This window comes from Condylura cristata, unplaced genomic scaffold (genome assembly GCF_000260355.1).
Source record: "Condylura cristata isolate star-nosed mole 26May11 unplaced genomic scaffold, ConCri1.0 scaffold00001, whole genome shotgun sequence".
Lineage (NCBI taxonomy): Eukaryota > Metazoa > Chordata > Mammalia > Eulipotyphla > Talpidae > Condylura > Condylura cristata.
Window position 1 is genome coordinate 2,313,176 of NW_004567102.1, and position 19,489 is coordinate 2,332,664.

The window sequence follows — 19,489 nt, forward strand, 5'->3', positions numbered from 1 at the left end:
GTCTGGCTGGCACTGCTCTCCTCTCTACCCCCTAGGCCACTTGCTGCCTGTTGGAAATGGGCTTTTTTATGGAAAGATTAAAAGGTCATGGGGTTTCAGGGTCACAGTGACAAGCCCCCCCCCCCTTTACCTTACCTACAGTGACAGATGGAGCTACTTTTTCTCTAGCACAACCATAAAAAAACCACACTGCCATGGTTGTGGCACAGCCGAGTGCAGACAGAACAGTCAGTGACTCCCCAGGTTCCAGCCCCCATTCACCTTCATTACACCGTCACCACTCACTGCTGTCTCTGCTTCCCTGCTCCCCCAGGTGAGAGCCTGGCCTCTCTGGCCTTGCATTCTCCAACCCAGTCTGCCTTGTGGCTTGGCTATTTATGTCTTGTCTGTCGCCCTCCAGACTGGGAGTGCCTTCGGGGTGAGAATCTGTCTGATTCATCTCTCTCATCGCCCCTGCACCTGATCAGGGTTTGGCACCACGTAAATGCTTGTGGAGTGAGTGAGCTGATGAATCTGAGCTCTGGGGAGTAGCCTCCCACCTGAAGGAGGGGGTGAGTCCCGTGTGGGGTTTCCTTCTCTCCTCCAGGACCAAAAAAGAGTCCCATTTATATTTGTCTGGACCTGGAATTGAGAGGCAGCTATGGCATTTGAAGATAAGCATGGCTGTCCCAGTGACTCCCAGTGACCTTTCTGGGCCCCTAGTTTGAGTGCCCTGGCCAGGGCAGGCTTGGGGTGCTAAGCTCAGACCAGGGGTCTGTGCCTCTGTGCCTGCTCTTGGGAAGATGCTGATCATTTTCAGGGAGTCTGGGACTGCTGGCCCAAGCCAGGCCAGCCTCACCCTCCGGGGTCCGTCTAGCGAGCCCTGAGCAGAGCTCATGCCCCCATCACACTCAGGAGCAACTGAGAAAAGGCTGCCACAAAGGATCTGGCCAAGCCACATCTGTGACAGATGTGGATATTTGCAGAGCTCTTTCCCAGCCCTTGCTGTTCCTTTGACAGCCACATTCTTGTCTTCACCTTACAGAGGGAGAGTGAGGCCCAGGGAGTTAGGTTCCTGGCTCCAAGTCCGGGGCTCTCCCCACTGGGCAAGGAGCAGACTCAGGTCAGAGGGCTAGTTGTTGTAGAGCTGAGCGAACTTTCAGACTCTGTCCTGCTTCAGGGTTGTTTGTGGGGGGAGGAGGAAAGCAGGGGTGGCTGAGTTAGGGCCTGCAAGTGTTTGGTCCTGCAGCCTAGAAGGAAGGGTTCAGCAATAATAGTAAAAAACTAACAGTACAGGCCCTTCCCAGTGGTGCAGCGGGTTAAAGCACAGCACTAAGAAGCTAAAGCCACTTCTGCATGAGTTTGATCCCCGCCTGCCCAGGAGGTGACCCACATGGCACAGCAGACCTCTCCTGACCCACCCGCTGCTCCCCTCAGCAGTGTACTTCATCAGTTGGCCTGTTCTGCTCCCCACTCTGTCTCTGGTGAATCCTCTCACTGCCCCTGCACCTCTGGCCTGTACCCCAGTTCTGTGTGCAGAAATAAATAAATCTTAAAAAAAAGAAAAACCAACTAATAGTACACAGCATTAGCTGCATGACAGGTCCTCTTCCAACTATTTTATAGGCGTTTGATCCTCGTAGTAAACCCAATGCTTTATAAATGAGGATGTTGTGGCACAGAGAGATTATGTGTCAGGTCACACGATCTGAAAGTGGAGTAGTAGGGATTTGAACCAGGCTCCGGAGTCCATGCTCTTAACCCTTCTGCAAGAGCAAGAGGGCTGTGAGCCTTCAGCTGGAGGCTGTCTCCATGGAGATCAGGCTTCCGGTACTCCATAGCTAAAGTCCATGCACAGTAGGGAGTATGTGCTTGATTAAGCTTCATTGTGAAGCTTGTGGGTGCTCAGAAGCAGAACACCCCATCAGAGGCTGTCCTTGGGCCACACCGACTGTACGGCACCCGGCTCCCTAGTACTCTGTATAAGTCACATACTCGAGTGCGACTTCCCTGCTGCATCCCTTAGGGGTTCACTATTGTCCTAGGGACAAAGCTCAGTCTCCTTACTGTGACCTGCAGCACCCCCAGCCTGGGCATCCAGTCCCTTCTCACCCTCCTTCTGCTCCCTGCTGCACCCAACTGTTTTCAGTTCCTCAAATAAGCCCCACTTTCTCTCACCTGCAGCCTTTGCACAGGCTGTTCCCTTGCCTAGAACACTCCCTCCTCCTCTTTCCACTTGCCTTCATTCCCTCTGGGGAGCCTGAGACCTGTCTGGGGGCAGAGCCACCACCCAGGTTGGTTTTTGTGGAATGAGTGCACCATCCTATGTCATCCCCTTTCTCCCCTCACCAACCTCAGGGTGCATCTAGTATTTTTCTTTCCCCAGCTGAAGATGAGGACCCATTCAGATGTTTGCATATAACCCCCCCCTCACCCCCCAACTGCAAGCTGGTGGGAGAAAGCCTCCACTGCAGAAGTGAAACTGCCTCAGGTCTGGCAGTTGTTGGGGGGTGGGCAGTACACTGATATGGGGGGGTCCTCTCTGGGGAATAAGGTACCAAGAAAGGGCAAGGGAGCTTCTTGGTTTGGTGTTAAATGTTCCTTTTTTTTTTTTTTTAAGGTTTTCTTATTATCAGAGGAATGCATGCTCATTGCAGAAAATTTAGAATGCACTGGAAAGCCAAATACAGGCAGACCTTGGAGGGGAGGAATGGTGGGTTCTGGGCCAGACCGTTGAAATAAAGGCGAATTGTAAAACAGCACTTCAGCTAATTTTTTGTTTGTTTCTAAGAGTTGCGTTGACTCTTTCCTGCCCTCTTTTAAGTGTGCCCGAACAGTATGTCTAAAATATCAGTGGAACACCTTCATTAAACAAGCCACAGAGCCCCGGGGTAGCCGGCAGACTCGCTCCATGCACAGTTGCCGCAGACCTCGGGCTTGTGACACGCACAGTATCTATCTGCAAAGTACAGTGGACCCAGGCAGGAGCCCCTGAGCCAGCAGCAAAGCCCCACTCCCCGGTCATATGGGCGCTTCATGGCTGGTTTCCAGCCGGCGCTGGCGGACTAGAGCGAAGGTGGGAACTGGGCACTGACTGGTCAGCTAGGGGTCACAGGAAGTGGACTGGGCCTGCCTGGAGGGAGGAGGGTTGGGGGTCAGCATGTTCCCTGCCTGGCCTGTGGACTGCAGCATGGGATGGGACAGGCAACCGCAGAGACCCCTGGGCCTCTGCAGCTGGGCCCCTAGAGCTGACCTGACTGCATGGGCTGCCCAGACCTTTAGACCCCCGGCGTGGGGCCAGCTCCAGTGGTGGGCAGGGGCAGCCTGGCATCCAGCGGCAGCTCTGCAGCAGCTGACCCTGGAGGGGCTGCCAGTCGAGGGTGAGTGCTGACTGTGCACCCAGCACCCAACAGCAATTGGGGGTGGGAAGGAGCCTGGGAGATGAACTGCAGGGGCAGGGCCAGTGGGCGCCTGCAACCAGCTTCCTCCGGGAGGCAGGAACACCCTGGTGCCAGGGAAGATGATGCTCCTATTTCTGGGTGGGGATGTGTCTATTGGGGGTGGGGGTGCCCCTGGGGATGTTGGGAGTGCAAGGGACTGCAGGATGCCTGGGCTACTATTTAAAAATCACGTGACATTATCGTGCCGCAAGGGCAGGACAGGAGCGTTGGAGGATAAAATACAAGCTCCCCAGTTAAACCTGACTTTCAAATAAACCACAAGTTTGGATTTTTCAGTAGAAGCATGCCCCAAATATTGCAGGGGGCATAATAAGAATTTCATCTGTTGTTGATCTCAGTCAAATGTAACTTGGAATCCTGTATTTCTATTTGCTAAGTCTAGCTACCCTAAACTGGGATGGGGAAAGGAGAGGGAGGGAATGGAAGTTCCCAGTTTTCCTCTTCTTTTGTACTGGGAAAGGAGGCTGTAGATTCTTGTTTGAAGACAGGTTTTTTTTTTTTAAGATTTATTTATTTTTATTCATACAGAACTGGGGTATAGGCCAGAGATGTGGAGGGTGAGAGGATTTACCAGAGACAGAGTGGGGAGCAGAACAGGCAGATCGACAAAGTATACTGCTGAGGGGAGGCAGCGGGCGGGTCAGGAGAGGTCTGCCACGCCATGTGGATCTCCTCCGGGGCAGGCGGGAATCGAACTCATGTGGAAGTGGCTTTAGCTTCTCAGTGCTGTGCTTTGGGAGGGCCCTGAAGACAGTTTTTAAAACATGAACACAGTTCATTTTTAGAAATTGATAAGTTGTTTCAAATTTTGCATCTGGAAACTTCTTGTTCACCTTCTAGAGAACAGCTTCCCTTTTGTGGGTTTGGGTTCCCTCCTGCTTCTTGGAAATAATAAAACGATACATCCTCTCATTTACTCAAAGGGACTGTGGAGCAGATTTGATGATCGAGGTGGAGACATTAAATAAGGTTAATTCATTTGAGAAATCAAAGTCATCCTCAGAATAAAGCTCTTACGTGGCAGAAAGAGGTTGTGGGAAACCAGCATTTCCCACCAACCAGGAAGCTTTTTGGCAATTGTGATCCAAGTTTTGACCGGCAATTCCTCTTTCGGGGATTTCACCTATAGAACAGTCTAAATTTTTTCCTAGCAGGCAGCAGAGAGCCAGCCGGTGAGGATAGTGAACCCAGCAAAGCCTAATGTCTGTCAAGAGCCCTGGTGACTCACTGCGAAGCTCCCCAGAGGTGGTTTTAGGCAGCTGCTGGCTGGCTCCTTTGGTCAGTGAATCTCTATCGAATGACTTCCATGTGCCAGGGGACATTTTAGGTGCTGGGAACATTGAAAGGAAAGCAAGGGGGTGGGGGAGTGGGGAGAGTTGTGAATTGGGTTGGCAAGTTAAAGCACTGGCTTTGTAAAGCAATGTGTTTAGTATGTTCCCATTAAAAAAAATATACATGTATGTCTGTGTTCATATTTGCATAGAAATGTCTAGAAGACTGCATACTTGCTGGTTATTGGTGCTCACTTCTGGGCAGGCCTGGGGAGGACAGAGGGGCCGGGCATAGTGGGGAGCGTTTCTTCTTTATTTCAGCGTCCTGTGCTGTTCCTGTTTTATACAACATCATTGCTCAACACAAAATTTAATTATACTTGATAGTACCTGGAATTTTTTTTTTTTTTAGAAATCTAAGAAAAATGAGCATTTAATTGCATTCCCTTTAATTTCATGGCATGAGTCAGATGCTACCACTTGGCTTTGGAGAGGTTCTTAGGGATTTTTGTGGCTGGTTTCTCATTATTCCCCTCAGGGACTTTTTTCCTGCTCACCTTCCTCCGCCCAGGCCTGGGGTGGATGACCCAGGAGGTGGGAAAGGGGATCTGGAAAGCCAGAGTACCAGGAGAACTGCAGAAGGAGTGTTGCGGAAGCTGGGTAACCCTGAAATTGGTAGTGAACGTGGCACCCCCCTGTCCTTGCTGGGGGGTAGGAGGGTCAGTGAAAGGAGGGGATCCCCACTGCTAGGGGGCCCAAGGAGGTGTGGGACCTACTGACATGTGCCAGGCACTGTTCTCTTGATCTGTGCTACTAACCCATGTAGGCTTCTCAGTGACCTTAGGAAGTTATCCCATCTACAGCTGTGGGAACTGAGTCAAGCAACTTGCAGAGGTGGGTGGGCCAGAGGACTGGGGAGGACCCCAGCACAGGAGCCTCAGGGCAGAATCAGGAGAACAGCCTACTGGGCCATTGCTGGGTATCACAGCCAACAGACCTCATGGGGCAGATGCTGGGAAGGTGGCCCAGTGTTCTCCCTGCCCCTCACGGGGCCTGCCTGAGGCCTAGCACCCCTCAGCCCCTCTCTGACCCACCTGGGAGCCACACAGCCTCTTCCTGACCTGCCTGGATCCAGCTTTGTCCAGTGGCCAGAGGAGAAGAGCAACTGCCCAGGCGGCATGGGACTGGGGGGTGGGAGGCCCAGAAGGAGTTGCTGACCTTGACTCATAGAGAGGCCTTGGGACATTCAACACATGCCCCTTGGACTGGGTCCTCTCTCCTGTCCTTTATTTTGAAGCTTTTTGTTATGGGGAAAATTCAGCATGTACAAAAGTAGAGAAATCGTATAATGAACCCTGGGTACCCATCCCTCGGCTTCGGTGTTATTAACTCACGGCCTCTCTGCTTTCATGTCAGTTGTCCCCTTCACCCCCACCCCCATAGTCATTCAAACCCAATCCAGGCCTCATTTGATCACAAATCTATCAAGATGCATTGCTAAAAGCTGCTTCTTGCCAACACAATCACACCACCATCGCACCTAAGAAGAGAGCTTCCTTCCCATCACTGGGCAGACACTCAGGGCTCACATTCCCGGATGTTGCAGACTTGTCCTAAAATTTCCTTTATAACTGTTTACAGTTTATTTGAGTCAAGAGACAAACAAAGACACCCATTATGATTGGTTGGTGCATTAGTCTCTTTTGATCCAGTTTCCCCTTCCACCTCTTTCTTTGTCTTCAGCAATTTATCTATTGGAGGAACCTAGTTATTAGTCTTGTAGAATTTCCCACAGCCTGGATTTTGTTGAGTGCACCCTTCAAGTGTAGTTTCATGTATTTCTCAATCCCCTCAGTAAATTGCTGGTTGGATTGTGCGGATTCTGACCCTGTGCATGCAGTCATCAGCAAGCCTTCCTGGCTGCCCTCAAGGTGCCTGAAGTCTGCCTTCTTTTTTTTTTTTTTAAAGAATTATTTATTTATACATACAGAACTGGGGTACAGGCCAGAGGTACGGTGGTGGGTGGTGCGAGGATTCACCAGAGACAGAGTGGGGAGCAGAACAGGCAGATCTACTGAAATACACAGCTGAGGGGGGCAGTGGGCAAGACAGGAGAGGTCTGCTGCACCATGTGGTTCAGCTCCCTGGCCAGGGGTCGAACTCATACAGCAGTGGCTGCGGATGGCTTCATAGTGCTGAGCTAAAACCCTTGAGCCACCAGGGAGGGCCCGTGTGCCTATTTCTTCCACCCCTTCACTGCCTGCTCTGCATCACCTCTGTGGTGCTCTTCTAGCCTCTGCCTGGTCTCTCCACCTTCCTCCTTGCCCCATCAGTAAGAGATGCTTTTAAAATCTAAATCAAATCACATCTCGCCACTGCTCAGAATCTCAAGGACCCTCTTATTCAGAATAAAGTGCCAGTCCTATAAAAAGCGGTGCAGACCCTTCAAAACCCGGAGAGATCTGTCCAGCCCCTCTAACCTCTTCTCAGTGCTCCATTCTCACTAGGCCCCTGGCTGTTTCTTGCAGGGAGCAAATATCCTCCTGCCTCAGGACCTTTGCCCAGCTGTTCTCTGTGCCTGGCAGGAGGGTATGTGACTTGGATGCTTGCATCCGCATCACTTAACTAGAGAGGCCGTCCTCAGCTAGTATTCTCCATCCCCTGGTGGACTTTCTTGGCCGTCTGAGCGCTTGCCACTCCTGACGTACAGTCTGATGGGCACCTTGTCTGGCCTCCCACGCCCACCGCCCCGCCTGTGAGTCCCCGGAGCGGCTGCCGGGACGCTACCACAGAGCACGCCTCCTCCGCTTCGGTGGCTCCCAGCCAGCTCTTCTCCTTTTGGTGTTTCCTGAAAATTAAAACAACTCCATACTCATGCACGGCTTCATAGCTACAAAATACTTCCTGTCTTAGTTCAGGCTCCCTAGAAGCCGAGCCCTAGACAGGGATTTCTGGGTAAATGATTTATTGTGGGTGTGCTCTCAGGGGAAGGCTGGGCCAGGCAGGGTTGTGCAAAGATGTGCATCGTCCTGAAGTCCAGCTCTACTCTGAGTGGGTCCGGGGCGCACTGTGGGGTTATTGTTCCTTGAGGCAAGGGTCAGACCTCTGTACTCTGTTCTCTTGTACTCTGCAAGCTGCAGTGGGGGAGGGCAAAACTTCCCAGGCATCTCCAGGCAATGCAACTGCCCCAGAAGTCCTGGTTAACTGCGGGGGGAAGGCGGCAGCAGCTAGCACCTAAAGTGACTGGGGGTGGGTACCCCACCCCATGAAGGGGTATTGGTAGCTCCCCTCCACTTCCATATTCTGAGAGAGGCACTTAATAATCACCCTGATGCCTACTTGGTATTTGAGAAGCTCATGTTCTCAGGGGTGATGTGACCTGTGTGGAGCTACAGAGCCAGGAGGGGTCGTGCTGGGGTTCAGCTTCTGCCCGGGATCCTGAGTGGCTGATAAATTGTCTCAGTGGCTGCTGGTTCATAGTTTTACTGAAATTCATCCAGCAGATATGTTTTTTTTAAAAAATTATTTCATTTATTTATGCATGCAAGAGCTGGGGTTCACACCAGAATGGTGGGGCGGGGGGTGTTCAGAGGATTCACCAGAGACAGCGTGGAAAGCAAAACAGGCCGACTGTAGAAGCACACTGCTGAGGGGAGCAGCTGGCGGGGCAGGAGAGGCCTGCCGCACCATGTGGGTCACCTCCCTGGCTGGGAATTGAACTCATGCTGCAGTGACTGCAGAGCAGTGAGACTCAGCCCCTTGCACCACCAGGGAGGCCCTCACCCAGCAGATATGTGCGGAGTGCAATGTGCCCATACTAAGCTGAGTCCTTGAGCCCTGGACCATCCAGATTGTAGCTCTGTCCAGCATCTAGTTGCTCACCAACCTAGGTAACCCTCTGAGCCCTCAGCAACCCCAACTCCCAGGCTGACAGAGTGTGGCATTTATTGAGCACTAGGCTTCTTGAGTTGATCTGCTCACTTCACTTTCATAACACCCCACTTCCAGATGGGTAAGCGGAGGCAGCAGAGGGGCTTAAGGTCCCTGACCAAGGTCCCCCGGTGAGTGTGACAGAGCTGGGATTCAAACTGGTCCAAGCACAGCCCTTCCCTGCTCCTGCTTCCCCTCCCCCAGCCCCACCACACAGCGGGAGATCTGGTGTCACCTCTATCAGCAGCTCCATCGGACACCAGGCTGCCACCGCCACCTGCTCCCCCAGTGTTGGATGACCGGCCACCATCTCACCTGCCCTACTTGGCCCTGCCCCAGACAGGGCACTTGTGTTGGACGGTCTCCCTCCACCCGCTTCAGAGCCTAGGGTCCCTGCCTCTGCTCCCCTCCCCTGGCCTGACTGGCCGGGTGGGCCCCTCTGCCAGCTCCAGATGGGCTTGGACATTGGTGACCCTGCCCCCTCACACCAGCTGACCTGGGAGCTGCAAGCTTGCCCGGCTCTGGCACTCTTGGACAGGGCCCTGGTAGCGAGTAACTGGCTTCCTGTCTTGCCACTCTGCAAACAGCCAGATGCGCATGATGGGGACATTGCTGCCTGCGGGAATCAAGGGTGGATAGGACCCCTCACGCTGCTGGTGCTGGGAAGCTTTGAGGTAGTCGATGCAGTGAGCACCCCAGCCTTCATCAGCTCCAGGTCCCTGAGGCCTCTGCTCCCCTGAAGCCCCCTAACGTGGCTCTCGACCATTGCTGAACTGAACTGGGCAGTGGAATTTGGGCTTTTATCCCAAACACTCCACCAGTGGCTGTACCCAGGAGGGGCCTATGCAACACCTGGGCAGAACTCCAGGAATATTTGTTCAAAATTTGGACATGAAAGAGCAACACATGTGCAGATAAGCCCACCTCCCTGTTGGCGTGTGCAGCGGAGGGGTGATCCGCTCAAAGCCCAGCAGGATAGCTGGGGCATGTGATCTGTGGGAGTCGGTGGAGAGCAGTGGCCACCCCACCAGCACTGAAGATTCACTGCCAATGCCCATCACACATTTCTCCTCACCAGATGGTGGTTTTTCTAATTTGATCATTTTGTGTGCATTAGATTTCTTTTTTTTTTCTTAAAGATTTATTTATTTATGCATATAAGAACTGGGGTACAGGCAAGAGGTGTGGGGTGTGAGAACAGGCAAGAGGTGTGGGGTGTGAGAAGGTTCATCAGAGACAGAGTAGGGAGCAGATCAGGCAGACTGACAAAGTACACTGCCTGGAGGAGCAGCAGGAGAGACAGGAGAGGTCTGCTGTGCCATGTGGGTCAGCTCCTTCGCTGGGAATCAAACTCGCATTGCAGTGCTGTGATAGCTTCATAGTGCTGTGCTTTAACCCGTTGCGCCACTGAGGAGGGCCCAACATTCATAAGATTTCTATAAAGGAGAATTCTTGACCTCCCCTGTTATCCTAAAAGGTGGCACATAAGGTAGAATAAAGGCTCTGTTCTTTCCCTGTGTGCGCCAGATTTTAGTGAAACAAGTTGGTATTCTGTTCTAGCAACCTCCAAAGGTGGTGACCTGTGAGTGTTTTTCCCACTGTTTAAATATAAAAGTGTATAAAATAGGTTATATATTTGAACAAATTAAATGCATGAAGCCAACACCCAAGCCATCACCATCTAGGTCAAAAAAAGAAAAATGGGCCCTCCTTGGTGGTTAAAGCACAGCACTAAGAAGCTAAAGCCACTTCAGCATGAGTTCGATCCTCGCCCCAGAGGTGACCCATATGGCGTGGCAGACTTCTCCTGACCTTCCCGCTGCTCCCCTCAGCAGTGTACTTTATTTATCTGCCTGTTCTGCTCCCCTGTTCTGTCTCTGGTGAATCCTTACACCACCCCTGCACTTCTGGCCTGTACCCCAGTTATGTATATCTAAATAAATAAATTAAAAAAATTTTTTGACTCCCTCAGACTCTTCAGCACAAGCCCCTCCTGTCCTAGAAGGATCCACCATTCTAGATTGTTAGATATCTCAGCTGGTTTACTTTGATTTTACCAAATCAGTTTATATCCACAACTATATAGTGGTATCTCTTTTTCAATTTCAGTTAATGGGATTATGTATTCTTTTATGTCTGGCTTATTTTCTTTCTTTTAAAAAAACAAATACTTATTTATGCATATAAAAACGGGGTATAGGCCAGAGGCAAGGGGGATGAGGTGTCACCAGAGACACAGTGGAGAGCAGAAAATGCAGAAGTATGAAATATACTGTTGAGGGGAGCAGCGGGTGAGACAGGAGAGGTCTTCTGTGCCATGTGGTTGGAACTCATGCTGCAGTGGCTGGCTATAGCTTGATGGCACTGTCCTTAACCCCTGTGCCACCAGGGAGGCCCCTGTCTGGTTTATTTTCTAGGCTGTGCTCCAACCCATTGCACCACCAAGCAGGGCCTTGTCTGGCTTATTTTCAAAGAAAAAATAATTTCCCCAATGCATCCAGAATTCTTTGTAGCAGCACTACTTTCATTTATCATCACTGCATAGTGTGTGGACATACCATGAGTCCTTATCTCAGCTACTGCTTACAAGCATCATGTTTCTGATTTGTGGATATTGTGGAAAATGCTGCTCAGAGCATTCTCATAAATAATAAACATAAATGTAAACATGAATGTCCTTCTCCAGGGTGCATCTAGCAAGGGAACTGCTGTATCTTCAAACTTAATGGAGAATGTGAATCTGTTTTCCAAAGTGGTTGTACCAATCCACACATTCACAAGCAAGGTGTGCAGGATTCCAGTGTGCTACATTTTTGCTGATATTTGGTTATTAACAGGCCTTGTAGGTTTTTTTAAGGTTTGATTCTGATTATTATCATGGATTTGGATGAACATGATTTCAGTCTTTGTATTCATTACCTCAGTGACACTCAAATTGTCCCATTTCTGGTGAGTGGGAACCTTTCCAAGTTGACTCTGGAATCCATTTCATACAACCACACTGGTTTTTGAAACTGTGCTTGCTTTTCTGGAATAAAGACCTTTCAGAGCTGCATTCAGCACTGAGAATTATCCCTCCAGGGAGGCCCTCCACTGCACGTTTTGATGTATACCAGTTTACATTCCCACCGCCAGCATATAAATGTCCCAGTTTCTCCTCATCCTCATCAACACGAGTGATTGTTCATCCTTTTGACCATCCTTTTGTTCATCTTTAGGGGGTATGAAGGGCCACTGTGGGTTTGTTTTGCATCTCTCTGATTGAATGATGACACTGAGCATCTTTTCCAGTGCTTACTGGCCCTCTGTTTATCTCCTGTGTCTCTCTATATCCCTTGCCCATTTTTAAATTGGGTAATTTGTCTTTTTGTGGTTGAGTTCTTAGTTCTTCTGTTGCATTCTTTATTTCTTCTAATCTAGATACTTATCAGATAAATGATTCACAAATACTTGTTCCCATTGTGAATTGTCTTTCCCTGTGGATCAATTTAATAGAGAACAATCTTTAGAGATTCAGTCCGTGTATTAGAGGTACTAGGATTTGTGAATTCTTGAAGCCAACCTAAGGACCCACCCATAGCATTAGAAGCTCTGGGCAATGGAATATTTTTTAAAATATTTATTTATTTATGCATAGAAGAACTGGGGTGTAGACCAGAGATGTGGGGGGGCAGTTTGAGAGGATTCATCAGAGACAAAAGTGGGGAGCAACAGGAAGATCTACTGAATTACGCTGCAGAGGGGAGCAGTAGGCAAGACACTGCTATGCCCTGTGGCAGCCTCTTGAGTGGGGATTGAACTCATGCTGCAGTGCTGGTAATAGCCTGATAATGCTGAGACTTAACCCCTGCACCACCAGGGAGGCCCCTAGGCAGCAGGACCTTGGGCTCTCAGGATGGCCTTGTTTATTCCCTTCATCTTACTGTGGCACTAAAAGCAGAGGAGGGAGGTCTAAGAGCACCCAGGGGCTATGTGGCTTGGGCCACCAGAGTTAGGTCTCCATCTTAGTTTCCATGGTTCCTCTTGGGATCCTTATATCAATCTGACCTACATCCTTCAAACCTCCAAACTCAACCATCCCCTTTACCTGGGTGCCCCCACTCTGCTTTGTTGCACTCAGCCCTCCTCCTTTCAAGAAGAAGGCTTCTTGGGTTACCCCAGCCCAGAGGGTTTTTCCACCTAGAAGGTGGGGAGTTGCATCAAGATACAGTCTCCAAATTTGGGGAAAACTGGATATGACCAAGGTAAGTAGTTGTGGGGGTTTTGCATGATTCATCAGTACCTTTAACATACTATTGTGTACTGTGAATGTCAAGGAATTTAATTACTGAAAATTTAGAAGCCACCAATATGTCTTATAGTGGGTGGATGAATAAATAGACGGTGGCACATTCATACAATGCAGGGCTATTCAGCACTCAAAAGAAATGATCAAGCCACAAAAGACATGAAGAAAACATAAAGACAGATTACTAAGTAAAAGAGGTCAGTCTGAAGTGCTGACATTCTGTTGGATTCCAGTTATACGACATCCTGGAAAAGGCAAAACTATAGCGACAATACAAAGATCATGGTTGCCAGGAATTTGGGGAGAGAAGGGGAGTATGGGACGTGTGAATAGGTGGAACACAGAGGATTTTTAGGGCAATGAAACTATTCTGTATGATACTGTTGTGGTGGATACATGTTTTTCAAATCCATCGAATGTACAAAACCAACAGTGACCCCAGATATATGTAGACTTGGGGTAATAATGGCATGTCAGTGTTGGTTCATCGATTATAACAAATCTATGACACTAATGTGAAATGTTGACAGAGGGAGGGGGTGTGGGATACTTTTTTTTGCTCAATTTTGCTGTGAACCTAAAACTCTTTTTTTTAAATTATTTTTATTACTTAATTATTTAATATTATTTAATTATTTATTAGTTTAAAACATTCAGGGAAATGCACTGGACTATGGCAATGGCACACAGGTGATTTGGTGATGGGAAGCTCACGGGGATGACAACTGAGACGGACAAAGGCACAAAATGATGTAAGAATAAACATATTATTTTTAAAAATTCAGGGAATGATAAGTGTTAGCTAGGAAGTGACAGGTTGGGTTGGCTGTGTTAGGTGGTTGAAGGTCAAGGACACTGATCAGACATCTAAATTAGGAAAGAATTTCTGTGAATATCAGGGGAAGCTTCCCAGCACCTTGAGCAGCATGTGCTAAGACCCTGAGGCTGGAGAGCACCTGATGCAGGGGGTGAGGGTCAGCAGAAAGGATAGTGTCTGGAGGGTTTGGGGTGGTGGTAGGAATTTAACAGGAGAACTTGGGGGGCCCTTCATACCCCCCAAGGGCTGTGAAGCCCTTAGATATCGCTCTCAATGAGATGCTGAGTCTCAAGAGGTTCCTGCAGGAGTGTGATGTGCCAGTATCAGATTTAAATTGTAAAAGGCAAACAGCGGGTGGAGAGAGCACCCAGGGAGCAGTCTGTGAACCTACATGTCTGGGACAGAGGCAGGAGAGGAGAGGCTGGGTGTGAAGATGTGAGGAAGCTGCTGCTTGGCTTGAGGAGAGGGGAACACAGGCATCTCTGACTGAGAGGAGACCAGGGCCTGGGCTTGGGCATGGTCAGTCGGGTGTGGAGGACGTGTCAGCGTCCATGTGAGGGTTCAGGAGGTATTGGATTCACCAGTCTGGAGTTTCATGGCAGAGCGTGGCAGCCAGTATTTGAAGGGGGATTTAAAGCTGCAGTGTGCTGAGATCACTGTGAAGTGGGGGCGGGGAGTGGCCACAGGCCTGAGCCCAGGGCCAGGGACAGGGGAGTGACAGAGGCAGGTGTGGTGTCGGAGAAGCCCAGAGACCCATGGATCAGGGACCAGGGGCTTCAGCACCACGGGGACCAGGACGGGAGCGGCTGGGGGGGGCCAGAGCCTGACCAAGGGGGCTTCTGGAGGGTGGAGGCAGGTAGTATGGGCAGCCTTCCCGAGGGGTGTCCTCAGTCCTCGGGAGCCAAGGAGGGAGGGCCAAGGTAGGGCCAGGACAGGACAGTGCGCAATCTGGGGTGCGGGGGAGCGCCTTGTTTTTAAATGAGAAAAACAACACCCTGTGTCTCGATTGATGGGAAAGATTCTGTAGTGAGGGAAAACCCCCGATGATGATGTAGAGTCAGGGAGGAACTGCTGGATGGATGCGGTGGGGGGCAGAGTGGGCAGGGGCCTAGTCACCGGTGGGGGGGTGGGTAGAGGTGCTGGGCGGAGTGGGGGGGCCTTCTCTTCAGAAGGCTCCCATTTTCTCAGAATAAACAGCACAGTTGTGAGCTAAGTGAGGAAGGAGGAGGTGTGGAATGCTAGTCTCTGCGGGGTTCTCACAGTGGCTGTGTGAAGGAGTGTCATCATCCCTGATTTGCAGATGAGAAGAGGGCCCAGGGTGACTTGCCAGGGACTGACCAATTCCAAGGGCCCTGGAAGGAGACTCGGGGTGTTCATTTGGGGTGTGGACACCAGCATGTGTATACCCGTTTTTCCAGCCTTTCAGCTGGGGCAGCCCTATACCTGCAGGGCAGACATCAGGGCCCAGAGAGGCAAGAGGCTTGTCGCAAGGTCACACAGGACAACGCAGGGTGGACCTGGTGAACCTCCTGTGAGAGGAACCTGGACCCGTAATCTGTTTATCTCCTGCCCTAACAGGGGGCCATGATGATTGGGGGCCCTGGTATATCCGTTTGGACCTGTGCCCATCGTCCTTGAAATGCCACGTATCCCTACTTCTCCGGTGATGGCTACCGAATAGGAGGCAGTGGGAGGATGATTACAAGTGGATTTGTTTGTGGCCACAGCCGACCTGGACCCTTCCTTCACTCAGGTGGATCTGGAGCTTTGTTCAGGTTTGCAAACTGGGCTAAGGACCATGACTTTCATGGGGTGCAGCCTTCAGCGGTGTCCTGGTTAGCTGCTCATCTGGTCTGCCCCCAGGGACTCTGGGTTCCATTGACGATTTCCATCCCTCTGCCTCAGGCCCTCCCAGTTGCTGCTCTGACCTTGCACCCACCTTGCTCTGACAATCGAGAGCTGCCGCCTGGCCTAGTATTTGGGGGCCGCGTCCTCCTGATTGCTGTCAGAGCTCCCAGTTCTCTAACAGCAGCTCCTCCGGGCTTCAGGCGATGCTCACTCCTGAGTCTGTCACGGCAGGCGCCTCTACTACCAGCACGTCCCCTGGGCCCCGGCAGAGGAAATGTCCACCAGGCTATCTGGGAAACAGACAACTGGCCTGTTGTCACTCCTTCCGCGGTCTCACTCGGCCACCCAGCACCTCCACTTCTCCTGCGTGGCCACTGCTTTCTCCAGGCATTGTGTTGACACTGTGCCCTTGGTAGGCTGTTAATTCTCATGGGATTAACTCTCCCTTCTCCAATTTCTCATCTCATCCTCACCCCCTGGCCCAGCCCCTCCATCATGCGCTCTCTGGCTTCTGCATCTGGACTGGGGTCCGACTTGACCTTGTTAAGTGGCCCAGAGCAGAGGGCAGATCTGAGGAAGGACCCTCAGTGTCTTCTTCAAGCAGGGGCATGCTAGGCTCTGAGGGGTCACTTCTGTATCTCGCCCTTCCCCAGCCAGGCCTGACCTTGGTGCTGCATTCATGGTGGGCTGCGAGTTCAACCTTCTCCGATGTTCTATTCCACTTATAATTAAGTCCTGTGTCTGCTCCTCGGTTTTCCCCTCCCTCCAGCTGCAGGAGACAATTTATATGCAGCTAAGGAGGTTCTTGGCAGCCACACTTGACCTTAAATTAGTGACTAATCCCTCTCAGCCTTTCCTTGTCTCTCTACAGGGCATGAGAGCCCCCAGCAACATTCTGTTTGCCTTAGAATTATGACTCCTTGCACCTCTCAGATTTTGGAGGTATTGCCCCCATCCCCCACAAGTGGTGCTTCCAGGCTGCCAGTTCTGCCACAGCACAGTCTTCACCACCCGCTGCTGGTGGGTGATCCAGCCTCCAGCGCCCAGCCCCATCAAATTGGGAACTTTGATATCTACTGGCTGGCTTGAGTTCCAGTGGAAACAGACTCTGAGTTGAAGGTTTGGGCTCTATGGGTGGGTTCATCGTAAAGTCGCAGGAATAGCATTTGTAAGAGGTGAGGGAAGTTGCACTGGGCAGAGAGGGAGAGAGCGAACTGAGAACTGTTTGAACACAGTCCTCTCTTTATCCCACAGGGAGTGCTGAGACCTAGATGATGCTTCAGAGTTGTCCATTATTAAGGAGACTGTCAACTAGTCACTAGAGTTGAGCTCTAGTGAGGGCGATCTGAGGAAGGACCCTCAGTAAGGTGAAGAACAGTTCTTGGGGGAGGGACTCTGAGTTGTTAGTGGTAGTTGCCCCTGCCAGCTGGAAGTGTGGTGACCACTGTTATCACAGCTGCCTGCGGGCAGCACACATTAAGGCGGTGTGGTGCCAAGAGAGCAGGCTCGCTTTGTAACAGTTCTAGGATATAACCTCCTCCAGGAGCCACCTTCTTTCCACCCTTAGATGGTAGGTTGGGCCCTCAAACTAGCTCCCTCTGGGGTTATAAGATGGCTGCCACAGCTCCAGACATCACATGACGCTCCTAAATGTTCTGAAGCAGGGTTTGGGCAGTGCAGCACACACACAGTGAGCATGATTTACTTTGTCTTTTGGCTATACCAATGTGTGAATGTTACAGGGAAGCCCAGAGTGGACTGGGCCACCTGTCTGTGGGGCCTTAACCCATGCGCTCATAATTTGGTTATACTGCAGGTAGACACAAAAGGGTCAATAACGGGTTTATTTACAAAAGGGGAAAGGAATAGGAAACAACCCAGGGAGAGAGAATGGGGTACAAAGTAACTGGAATACCTTATGGCTAGGCTGACTGAACACAGAGTCACACGGTCCGGAGAGCCGTTTCCCCGAGTGCGAGATGCAATTGCGCCCTATGGATCCCCCAAGTGTCTCAGAATTCCTGCTAGCTCCGCCCTTGGGTCCTCGCAGTTCTCTCCCTGGTACTGCTGGGAGTTGTAGTTTCTAATCACTGGAGTAGGATGTAGGGTCCAGAAAGCTGGAGTAGGGGGTGGAGTCCAGAAGACTTTGCAGAGTTTCTTTAGGACATCCTTCCCCTTAACATGAACACTCATGTATAGGTTTCTTAGTGACCAGGGTTTGTGACTGTTGGGTGTATACCCAAGGATAGAAGACTGGTCTGAGGTATATTTGTGCTGAAGTTCAGTAAATATTCCTGAGTAGTTTTCCAAAGTAATTTTCCACGCCGCCATCAGCAGCCTCTGAGTTCTGATTGTTCTATATCCTTGTCAATGCTTGTCCTTTTATTTTAGCCACTCTGGTAGTCCAGACCTCAGTGATTTTTATATGCATTGTAGGAACAGGAGGCAGGAAGAGGGACACATTGTTCCATGATTGGTAGGTGGATGTGAGGTTTTGGGGACTAGTCCTACATGACTGTACCTGATAGACATTTCTAGGGGTTTTCTTGAAAACCAAACCCTGGCAGATGCATTAAAATGTCAGATAGTACCAACCTTCTGTGACTTCGCCCAATTCCTTTTAGCCTGAGATTTCAGCTCTGATGGATTGTGGGAAGGAAACAGGTAAAACTTATTGCCTATAAAGCCAGACTTACATGGAGTCTCACAAGGACACCAAGAATCAGCCACAGTGACTCACTCTGTCCAGTACTTCCGCTTTCTCTTCTAAGCTCCTTTGGGCCTTATAATAGTCCTAAAAAGCAGCAAGAGAATGTTGAACCAGATCCATTTGGCAGAAGAGGAATCTGAAACCCATTGCTTTTGCATAGTCAAGCGCAAGGTAGTGGTAAAGTAAGCCATGAACCCAGCCACGGATTCCAAATCCAGGTTTCCAAATTTTTTTTATAGTTTTCTCACCTGTGCTCTCCTCCCTTCCATAAGAAAAAACTCATGGCTGGCTCCTTGATGAAGTCCCAACCCCTCTGCCCTGGACCAATACCCCCTCTTTGTGTCATGGACACACCTGCCTGTTGCCCATCAGTGTCCCTTAGAAGCCTCTAATTCCCAGGGCTTTTGGTGGTCAGTCTCCAACCGTGGGGTTCACAGACCTCTCCTGGGAACCTTGCTAATGATTTTGACTCAGGAGCTGTGCTTAGCTCAAGAATCTGTTTTTCATATATGACACAAGCTATACAACTTCTGTCGACTGACAAATTCCTTGCCCCCCAATAATCCGTGATCGGGGCCGGTCCCCGACACATACACTCCCAGTGTATGATGCCCTTGCTGCTTGTTTATAGACCATACCTGGAGTAGCAAGAAGTAAGACCACGCCCCAACAGTGGGTTGTAGAGGCAGGTCTGTACACAGTGCTTGGTATCCCGCATGAGGACTCTGTACAGACTCTGGGTGGCTCTTGTCTGGCCCTGGCATGAGTGTTGGTTACCACCTGTCCTAATCTCGCTCCAGTTTTCCCATTATGGGGTATGCCACTCGGGCCTTTAAGCTCAGCTTCAAGCTCTTTACTCTTAACACCCTCTTAGGAGTGCCTCTAACTTACTTCCTCATCCTGCTCTTTTTTCTTTCCTCCTAGATCAAGACTCCTAGTTCTCCCCTCTGCCTGCCCCCCCTACTCCTCACACCCCAAAAATGGGCAGGATTTCAGCTAGGCATTGGGCAGAAAACTGGTTGAGTAAACTTATTTATACCAAAGTGTGAATGACTCATATCGCTTCCCTCACCTCTTCCAGTGGTTATTTAGATGTGAAAAAGAAGCTTTTGGTTGTTGGACGAGTTGACAGTGTGAGAGAAAGAAAAAAATTTCAGAATTCTTTTCTGTGCTCTGTAACATTTG

The 19,489-nt window shown here is 50.4% G+C and overlaps 1 protein-coding gene across 2 annotated transcripts in view; it reads left to right on the forward strand.

Annotated features, from left to right (window-relative positions):
- The window catches only part of PACSIN1 (protein kinase C and casein kinase substrate in neurons 1), a 57,245-nt gene that overhangs the window by 817 nt on the left and 36,939 nt on the right, over nucleotides 1-19,489 (forward strand). The window contains exon 1 of one of the 2 annotated variants that reach the window (XM_012722911.1): nucleotides 15,499-15,521. The exons of the other annotated variant lie outside the window; for it this stretch is intronic. The gene's annotated coding sequence lies outside the window, so the exon portion shown is untranslated. Of the gene's footprint in view, nucleotides 1-15,498; nucleotides 15,522-19,489 lie in introns of those variants that run through there. 2 annotated transcript variants of the gene reach the window in all.